Below are 10281 nucleotides of genomic sequence, written 5' to 3'. Positions count from 1 at the left end.
GGAGATGTTGTGTATCTAAAATTACAGCCTTATAGACAACTGTCTATTACAAGAAGGAGAAATATGAAGCTGGCTGCAAGGTTTTATGGGCCCTACAAGATTGTGCAGCGCATTGGTAAGGTAGCTTATAAACTAGAGCTGACTTCAGATGCAAGGATACATAATGTTTTCCATGTTTCATTACTCAAGAAGCATGTAGGGAAGGAGACCCAAGTGAAAACTCAATTGCCAACAATGGATAAAAGTGGACAGCAATTGTTGTCCCAACCTGCTGCAATTTTGGAGTATCGAGAACAGAAGGGAAAGAAACAAGTATTGGTTCATTGGCAAGGGTTGTCCCCAGCTGAAGCAACATGGGAGAATTTGGAATTTTTGCAGGTTCAATTTCCTGATCTTACTCTTGAGGACAAGAGTTTCATTTAAGGGAGGGAGGATATGTTACAACCACAAAATCCTCTTATAATGATGGCTACTAGAAGAAACGTTGCTGCTGTTATGATTTTATTATTTTACCGTTATGTTATTTTACCTTGTTATTTGAGTTGCAAAAGATTAGGCCATTAGTTGTTAGTGGAGCCTAAATTTAAGGTACTGATTATTTTTCTGTTTTACTGGTTGTTTGATTGTCGTCTATTTAAACTTGTAGTCAAGAAATAAAGTCATCGTGAATTTTATCCAAGAAATATTGCACTTGTGCAAAGAGGTCAAGCTTCCTCAGTAAAGCTATCCCATTTAATTTTATCATCCTGTTAGTTGCTATTATTCCAGATTTGCAACATTCTTGTCAAAATAGGTAAAAAGAGTCAAGGTAGACCCCTATACGTACCACTCTCACAACCCCACCCTAATCCCTATAATTTCTTGAGATTTATCTATTACAGTGTCTTCTTCTTCCTTTAGTGGATCGACCCTTTCGAAATTTGGTTCTGCCATAGGAGTTTCGTCAAGGCTCAAAAAAGTATATTTTTGAGTGATTTTCATCACAAAACAACCTAGAAACAACAACCCAACAAGATTTTAATCTAACCATCTAAAAAATAACTGATTTTTTAGGGTTTTGAAAGTTTAAAAAATAATTTTTCAAGCTATTGATCGCGATTTTTCTTAACACAAAAATGTGTGATTTTTGTATTAAAAAAACATAAAACAGTGAAAAAATAACATAAAAGCAATTTTTATTTTACATCAATGAAACAAGATCGATTTAAAGAAAGATTGAAACTTTCATAATATGAATCCTATGTTTCATAACAATACATTGACGAACGAAATTCCTTCGTTATAGGAATCTATTTCAAACAATTCTTGTATCAGTAGATCACTAAAAACTTGTTTTTCAAAAGCCCCAAAGCAATTTAAGGTTTCAATGTATCGATTGAAAATAATTTCAGAAATTTTCTAAACTTTCAAGCAATAAAATCAAAAAAATCAGATTCGAAATTTTCTTGGAATACTCAATAAAAACATGCATATGATATATAATTAGAAAACTCTCATCACGTAGAATAAAAACTCCAAGGTTTACAAGATAAATTGCAAAAAATTCTAAACTAGATTTTATCATGGATTGTATTGATTAAGAAAATTATATTAGGTTTTACTTTTTTTTATGGGATAAACTATTCTGCTTACCCTTATTTTGCCTACCCCTCTCAACACTGTTAGATCATGATTTTATCTAATGATGGAGACTGACTGAATAAAATAAATTATTTTACCTTTTTCTCTCTCCCACCCTTTCTCTCTCCTCCTCTTTCTCTCTATCTTATCATATCATTCCTTCAAGATTCCATAGAGGAGGGGGGGATAAAGCCTGTGATTGTTGATTGCTAACAAAAAAATAAAAGTAACCTAACTCATTGACATGTAGCAGTTTTGTCTTTTTTTTTTTATAGATTGTTGATTGTAAAAAAAAAAAACTGCGATTGTTGATTACCAAAAAAATAATGGTCATCTAACCGGTGATTGTTGATTACCAAAAAGCAAATCAGCCATTACCACAAAAGCTCCTTGATTGCCAAACAAAAAAATTGTGATTGTTGATTACCAAAAAAAAAACACCTGTGATTGTTAATTCAAAAAAAAATAACGGTGATCTAACTGTTGGCTTGCAGCAGGTTTTTTTTTTTTTTTTTTTTTGGTAGATTGTTGACTGCATTTGGATGGAGTGTTAGCTAGACATCCATGTTGCAATTGGTAGACTGTGATTTGTTTCAAGTTCTGTTCAAACTAAATCATTGGTTTTCTATTTCTAATTTTGTATTTGCTTTTTTAAATTTTCAAATTTGATAATTCCTGCATTTGATATGGTTGTCTCTTGGTGAAACTCCTTGAACCAGGACTGTTTCACACTTTCACTCTTGTTTGGGTTTTGCTAATATGGTTGGTGTTTTGGGTTTGATTTTGCTTCATCCCTCACCGTTTTGATTTGGTAGTGATTTTGTACTTTGTGGGTTAATTCTTTTTCCTTTTAATTCCTTCCTAATTTTTTTTTCCTTTTCTCTATGGGCACTGGTGGGATATGGTGCTATATAGAGAAAGGGGAGGAGAGTAAAAGGATGGAAGGCAAGGGAGAGAGAAAGAGATAACATAATTTATTTTATCCCACAAATCTTCATCGTTGAATGAGATTATAATCTAACAGTGTTGAAAGGGGTAGACAAAGATAAGTAAAATAAGGATAAGCAGAATAATATATCCCTCTTTTATTAATATCATTGCATTTCTTTGTTATTTTTTTATCGGCCTTTGTAATTTTGAATGTTTGCTAAAATTCATAGTGTAAGGTTATACTTACAACTTTTTTTTTTACAATCTCTTACAATCATATATCATAACTGTTGATTTTCGTCAATCAATGGTTGTCATTTATTATGAATTAATAATTAATTAATGAGTTTAATTTGCGAAAATCATAACCGTTGATTGGCGGAAATCAACGATTATGATATATGGTTGTAAGAAGTTGTAAAAAAAGATGTTGTAACTATAACCTCTCTCTCATATGGTTTTTTAAAATCTTATAAATCCATGATGTCCTTACAAATCTTATAAATCCATGATGTCCTTACAAATCTTATAAATTCTATTAAAATCTAATCTTATGAAATCTTGATTATAAAAAAAAAAAAAAATTTAAAAAATCTTTAAATCCCTCCAATTCTAAATAGTTTTTTAAAATTTATAAGATTTTTATCTCAAAAATATCTTTTAAAATCCTAGTCCAATACACCCCACTAAAAAAATCTTATTGAGGTAAGCTAAATTGTAAGTCTATGATTTTATGGCCTTAGCTTGTGATGCCGTTGCAAAAGGCAAAAGTATAAGGGGGCGTTTGGTTGAGGAGAAGATTTTATGAATAATAGGGAAATGTGATTACTAGGGAAATGGTTGGAATGTGAGTTTGATAGAAAAATATAAAAAAAATTGTTTGGTTGGATAAAATTTTGATGGGAAAATTAGGTAACTTTTATAAAGTCTATGTTTGGGTGTAGGTAAAATATAGATGGGAAAAAAATTGTTTTACGAAAATATCCCCGTATTTTTATTTTTTTAATCTATGTGTTTTTTACATTTAAATCAACCCCATTTTTTTATTTACTTATTTATATTTATTTATTTTTTATTTTTTTTCATCCAAAGCACACAGCCCCACCACTCCACCGAGTAACCACACTTCACCGCCCTTCTCAAACCACAACCTCCACCAACCAACCAAGAGATCGTGGACCAACTCCCTCAAACCACCGTCCAACAGCCCCACCGAAGTCAAGACCACCCACCCACAGCCCACACCACCGCTCATCAACAGCCACCAAGAGATCCACAATACCCTTCAACCCATTCAACAACCAACCGATCCACAACCTTACGCCACCACCATCCATCCCCTTTTCTTCACCAATTCAGCCACAACCCCCACCAGCTAATCGACCACCACACCGGAGCCAACTCCACAAACTCATCCAACCGCCAGTCACAAGGAAGCAAAAATCCTATCATCTCTCTTGCCTTTTCAGAGGGTACAATGGGTGTGAAAAAATTGTGTAAACAGAAACAGCCAGATTTTATGAAAAAACCACCTACGAAAACTCTTTCTAAACAGTGCCGAAAGCTATCATTCCATAACAAAATTGAAAAAGCAATGCAAATTGGATGGATGGGCTTTTTGAGTGAATCTATTCGACCAAACAAGTGCAAACTGGAATCCTTGTTTCATTTGCATAGGAAAGTTTTGTAAAACCGTAAACCAAACACCACCTAAGGGTTTAATAGGGGCGTAAAGAGACTGTGTGTTAAAATTTAGTTTAAATAGGCTAAATCTATATAAAATATTTTGACTTTAATCTAATAACTTGATGTAAGTTAAATTATAGGTCTGTTTTTGTCTATATTAAAAAATTAAAAGGTCTAGCCTAAGCCTGTTGGCCTATTTTAACCTACAAAGCCTTCAACACATATCAAAAATTAGAACAAATAATTAAATAAATATTATTATTTTATAATTAAATTAAAATAAATAATATAATATAATATAAGTTGACCTATAGGTTTATAGGTCAAGCCTTATAAAAACAAGCTTTTTTCACGACTTGAGTATGTTCTATTTTACTAAACATATTAGGACATGTCTAGCGTGATATAGGACCCTGATAGATCGTGTGACCCATTTACACTCCTACAAGTTTGCTAAGACATATAGACAACTAATTCAAATATTTAAAAAGTCCAAATAATTAGAAACTTAATAGTAAATTCTTTATTCTTTAGGAACTTAATTTTGCCTCTATATGGATAATCTTTGTCATAATTAAAGTTTTTCTTCTTTGTTATTTCTAGGAGAGTACTACGATAAAAAAAATGAATGTCACAAAAGTTTAGTGACAAATAAAATATTACTTAATAGTAAAAAAAAAAAAAGTGACCTCCCGCCAACCCGTTTTGACCTTTCAACTCGACGAGGCGGGTTAGTGGGTTGAAATATATAATCCAACCCGTCCCGTTTTGGCGGATTAACCCAGTGGGTTCAACCCCATATTTCCACCTCTACTCATGTGAAAATTTTGCATGCCCCCTTTCCAACAACTGTAGTTCTCCCATATGTTAAGTGTTGTTTTTTCTAGTTATAATCAAGTAGACTTTGCCACCATTTTTATTTTTAAGGTCAGGTTTTTTATAAACAAAACTCCGTATATAAAATAAGGGTAAAATGAACAAATTAGTTTAATTACTAACAATGTTAAAGGTGAACTTGGATGAAAAAACAATCATATGAGGTAATTGATGAGATAAAAAACATAGGGATGTAACTGATAGAAAAGTAAATCCCATGGGGTTCATGAACTTTTCCTTGAATATTTTTTTTAGAGTAAAGACCCAAATTGGTCCCTGACAAAAAACTCGGTGCCCAAATTAGTCCCTCACAAAAATAAACTCGTTAGATAGTCCCCAACAAAGTGAAACATGACCCACATTAGTCCTTCTGTCAATCCAAAACTCACGGTGTCAATGACGGTGATGATGTGTCACGTTACGTGACATGCTGGAGGCCACATGGGTTGAGGAACGACGTCGTTTTGAGAGACTCATACACGTTGGTCAGTATGGTCCCTAACAGTTTTAACAAAGGGGACCAGTATGGTCCCTAACATTTTTATCGGGGTCCTTTTTAGTCCCTGCTAAAGTTCTGTTAACACCAGTGCCACCATTTGCTATTAACACACCAGCAATGTCATTTCCCCTTGTACATGCTGATATTAGTCATGCATAACACAATCAACTTCTGCATAATTCCTACCATGACATTCTTAGTTTAGTCTTTATACATTGTTCCCATTCCTTTTTTTATCTCCATCAAGTTTATATAACATTTTGTGCCAATAAACATCACTTCAAATACATAAGCCATGCTACATACATTGCATGAACAACAATTCATTACACTAGCAAATCTCAACAGAACCACATTTTAAATTTCACTCCAGCCTACTTGCAAGATATATACATACTAGAAACACAACAATAATGGATCCAGCAAACACCCTAGCACACCTACACACATGCATCATTTGCTTCTCAACCCTTTCAAAGTCTGCCTGCATCTTCAATGATATGTCTTCAATCTTTATACAGTGCTCATTAATCTTCTTTTTGTGGACATTCACCTCCAGCTGCAGTTCATCATTAAGCTTCATGTCCAAAAAGTTAAACTTGAACTCCATTTCAGCTACATTTAACTCCAGCTTGTTAATTGTCCAATCTTCCAGCTCCATGGTATCAGATGTAGCATCATCCACCTATATAAAAAAGTTACAGTGTGACTTTTTTTCCTAAACCATATTCAACTATACAGTTAATAACATTGACATTACAAAAATAACGCATGAAAAAATCAACCTCACCTTGAAGTTGGGGCACCCAAAAAATGATCTATTAGGGTTTCTAAGTGTCTTGGAGGTTGAATTTGGTTCAGGCTACTGTTAGAAAATCTCAACCAGCCAAAACAAATGGCAAACTACTATTATTTCTAACAGATGTATGATTGAACTCAAATGAGAAAAACATGCTCTTACTTCGTAGGTTCTTAAACATTATAAGCCAAACCATGCCACATACATCCAGCCCAACCAATCAATCAATTATTTTTTATTGGGTACATGTTAATCTTTTCCATTTAAAATAAAATAAAATTGAAGGGATTTATTTCTTTTGTTGGGTATTCATTGTTTGTTCAAAAATAAGTATTTGGCATCATCAAAGAAATTGAAATAAAAATTGTGTTGTATTAATGAGCGATATTTTTAACTTTTTGATTTTCTGTTGAGATTCAAGTAACAATATATGTAGGATTTAGAAGTAAGATAAGCAATTTTCCAGTCTATAAAATAATATTCACACGATCTAATAATACCATAACCTATGATGAGTTAAGAAACCTTAAACATAAATATGCGAGGTATATTCTGATTACATTGAAAAGCAATATATATGCTATGAACGGAATGAAAATTGTAATGTACTGTTTTGAATTTATTTCGAATCAAACATACGTACTTTTTGTCGATAATGAAATTTGAAGGCTCTGCGTGTCTTTGTGTCTTTCCCGCTTGAAGGTACTAAGAGCAAGTAGTTATTTTTGTAATGTCAATGTTATTAACTGTATAGTTGAATTTGGTTAATAACATTGACAAAAAGTATATTTATGTACAAGGGGAAATGGGAACAATGTATAAAGACTAAACTAAGAATGTCATGGTGTGAATTATGCAGAAGTTGATTGTGTTATGCATGACTAATATCAGCATGTACAAGGGGAAATGACATTGTTGGTGTGTTAATAGCAAATGGTGGCACTGGTGTTAACAGAACTTTAGCAGGGACTAAAAAGGACCCCGATAAAAATGTTAGGGACCATACTGGTCCCCTTTGTTAAAACTGTTAGGGACCATATTGACCAACGTGTATGAGTCTCTCAAAACGACGTCGTTCCTCAACCCACGTGGCCTCCAGCATGTCACTTAACATGACACATCATCACCGTCATTGACACCGTGAGATTTGGATTGACAGAAGGACTAACGCGGGTCCTGCTTCACTTTGTTGAGGACTATCTAACGAGTTAATTTTTGTGAGGGACTAATTTGGGCACCGAGTTTTTTGTCAGGGACCAATTTGGGTCTTTACTCTTTTTTTATATACATAATTCCCTAAAGATTAAATTATACTAATTAAAAGATATAAATAATTGTACAACATAAAATTAAAAGATTTTTTATTGATATATGGACCACAATTATCTTTTCGAGGCGAGTTGGTCTCGGGTATTTTCTCAAATTTTAACTCTTTAAGTCGGCTATAAGTCTAATCCCAAGTCGGGACTTAATTACAGTTAAAGTCCATTGCCTCTCTCAAAAAAAAATATTTGGTGAAAATTGAACCCAATTTTCTCCGTACTCAATTTTATTATCAACTGAATTACATCCATTAGCTAATTAAATGATTTTTTTTAAAAAAAAATTACACTTCATCCAGTGGTTTATTCTCCAATTATTACGTCATTCCTGATGTGATTCGAGACTTGAAATCAGAAGCTGAATTCAGCTTCTCATGTATTTCATTTATTTAACAGTGCCATTCTCATGTTCGGTCGCCACGCGGCTTGCTATTTATTAGTCACACCCTAGTAAGTCTGAAGTCTATTTATGGCTTCCTTTCTTTTCTAATCACCCAATTTTCATTAGCGTCTTGACTCTTGATAATTTACGGTAATTAGTTTCCAGTTTAGAGTTTTTATTAAAAGAAATAAGGATTAAATCTCCATCCTCTTCACTGAATCTTAGATAATCTCGCCTCCTCGTGCTCATTCTTTTTTTTTTTTGTGGAAATACTCGTGCTCATTCTTTAATCTTATTGTTCAACACCAATATTTATTATTGTTCTTAAAATCAAAACTAAGATTAAACTGATGAAAATATTAGGTTCCAATTTATTAATCTGACTATTACGGATCAGCGATAATTAAATACATATTTTTTAATTATATATAACTTAGTAAATAATAAACTAATATATTGGTAAAGTAATAATATAAATTCATATAACGCCGTATTCGAGTTGAACCATATTCACAAATTCATAACATTATGTTTTAGACATGAACGACATGGTATGAAACTAATTTTTTTTTTTACAAAATAAAAAAAAAAACAAACAGTCGTGTTTTAGAGCCTTTAAAAAAATCCATTAACCCAAGATAGCTCAGTTGGCAACCGAGAGTTTTCTTGAGTCAAAGGTTAAAACTCTGTTTTAATCAAATTTTTAAAAAATCTTTAAGGATAAGAAGACATGCCTCTCTCCTCAAATAGAGAATTAATCATATTTTTTCTCATGTGACGAAGCTCAATACACCCGTTATTTCAATAAAGGAATAACTTTTGGGAGCGTACTCCGAGAACAAGACGACTAGATAAGGTTGAATGGGAATACCTTCAAATTATAAAAAAAAAAAAAAAAAACCATTAAAATTTAAAATAGATATACATTGACTTTATTCACAACAAACTTACTAGATGAGCATTTTTTTTCTCAAAAATAATTTAAAACTGCTACTCAAACCACCCAATTCATTCTTTTTGGGGTCTTGCCACATCAGCACACGAGCACAGAGGATTAGCGTTGCCATAGCCATTTGAACCTTGCTCGTATTCCTCAGTGAGGAACAACTGACGATGGATCAAACTTTGGAGTGAAATTAAAATGCTCACGTAGAACAAACCTTATTAGGGCTCTTTGTTCCATTTGAGATTTTTACCCATATAATTTTTTCAAACTAGTATTTGATTTATTTAGCAATTGGGGTCATTCAGCGTCATCAGGGACCCAACTGCACTAAGTGTTGTGATCCTTCCCTACATCACTCACATTTTTTCTTTCTTTTTTTCCAATTGAGTAACACCCCCACCCCCCTACGACACTTATAGGATTGTGCCAAGTGGCACAATCTTGTTCGTTTATTACTGTAAAATTTCGGAAGACCATAACTTTTGACTCGGGTATCCAAATCAGATGATTTTTTTTATTTCACATAACTTCTTGAGATCTACATAATGACATCTCATTTGGCATATTTTATCTCTCACTAATAGTTCAAATTTGTAAAAATGTGAAACTATTATTACAAATTTGAACTATATTTATAGAAGATAAAATATGTCAAATGACATGTCATTGCATAGATCTTGAAAAGTTATGCGAAATAAAAAAAAAATATATCTGATTGAATACTCGAGTCAAAAGTTATAACCTTCTAAAATTTTACAATAACGGAACTAATGAGATTGTGCCACATAGCACAATCCTATGAGTGCTAGAAGGGGGTGGGGCATCACTCAATTGGAAAGAAAAAAAAATGTTTAAGTGACACAAAAGTAGGGTCACGGCACTCAGTGCCGCTGGATTTCTGGTGCGACACTGAATGACCCCATTAGTAAATACCAGGAATCAAACACCAAATTGGTACATTAAAACCTCAAAAGACCCCTTTGGTCAAAGAGCCACCTTATTAGGGTTGTTCTCATAAAAAGAGAATTTGATTGACTAGCAAGGATAAAGATGAGGACAATTCTTAAAAAAAAAAATTATTTCCAAAATTAGAATCCAAGATCTTTCGGTCATAAAAAAAATAATTTATCACTAATCTAGGCTCGTCCTCTTTATCCATGGATAGATGCTAAACAAAAATAATAAACCACAATAGTACACAAATTTAATCTACTTTTTCTC

This window comes from Gastrolobium bilobum, unplaced genomic scaffold (assembly GCF_033153095.1).
Source record: "Gastrolobium bilobum isolate Gb01-03AN ecotype WA unplaced genomic scaffold, APGP_CSIRO_Gbil_v1 utg1978, whole genome shotgun sequence".
NCBI classification, from domain to species: domain Eukaryota; kingdom Viridiplantae; phylum Streptophyta; class Magnoliopsida; order Fabales; family Fabaceae; genus Gastrolobium; species Gastrolobium bilobum.
The sequence above is the reverse complement of the archived record's forward strand: the minus strand, read 5'-3'. Positions refer to the sequence as shown.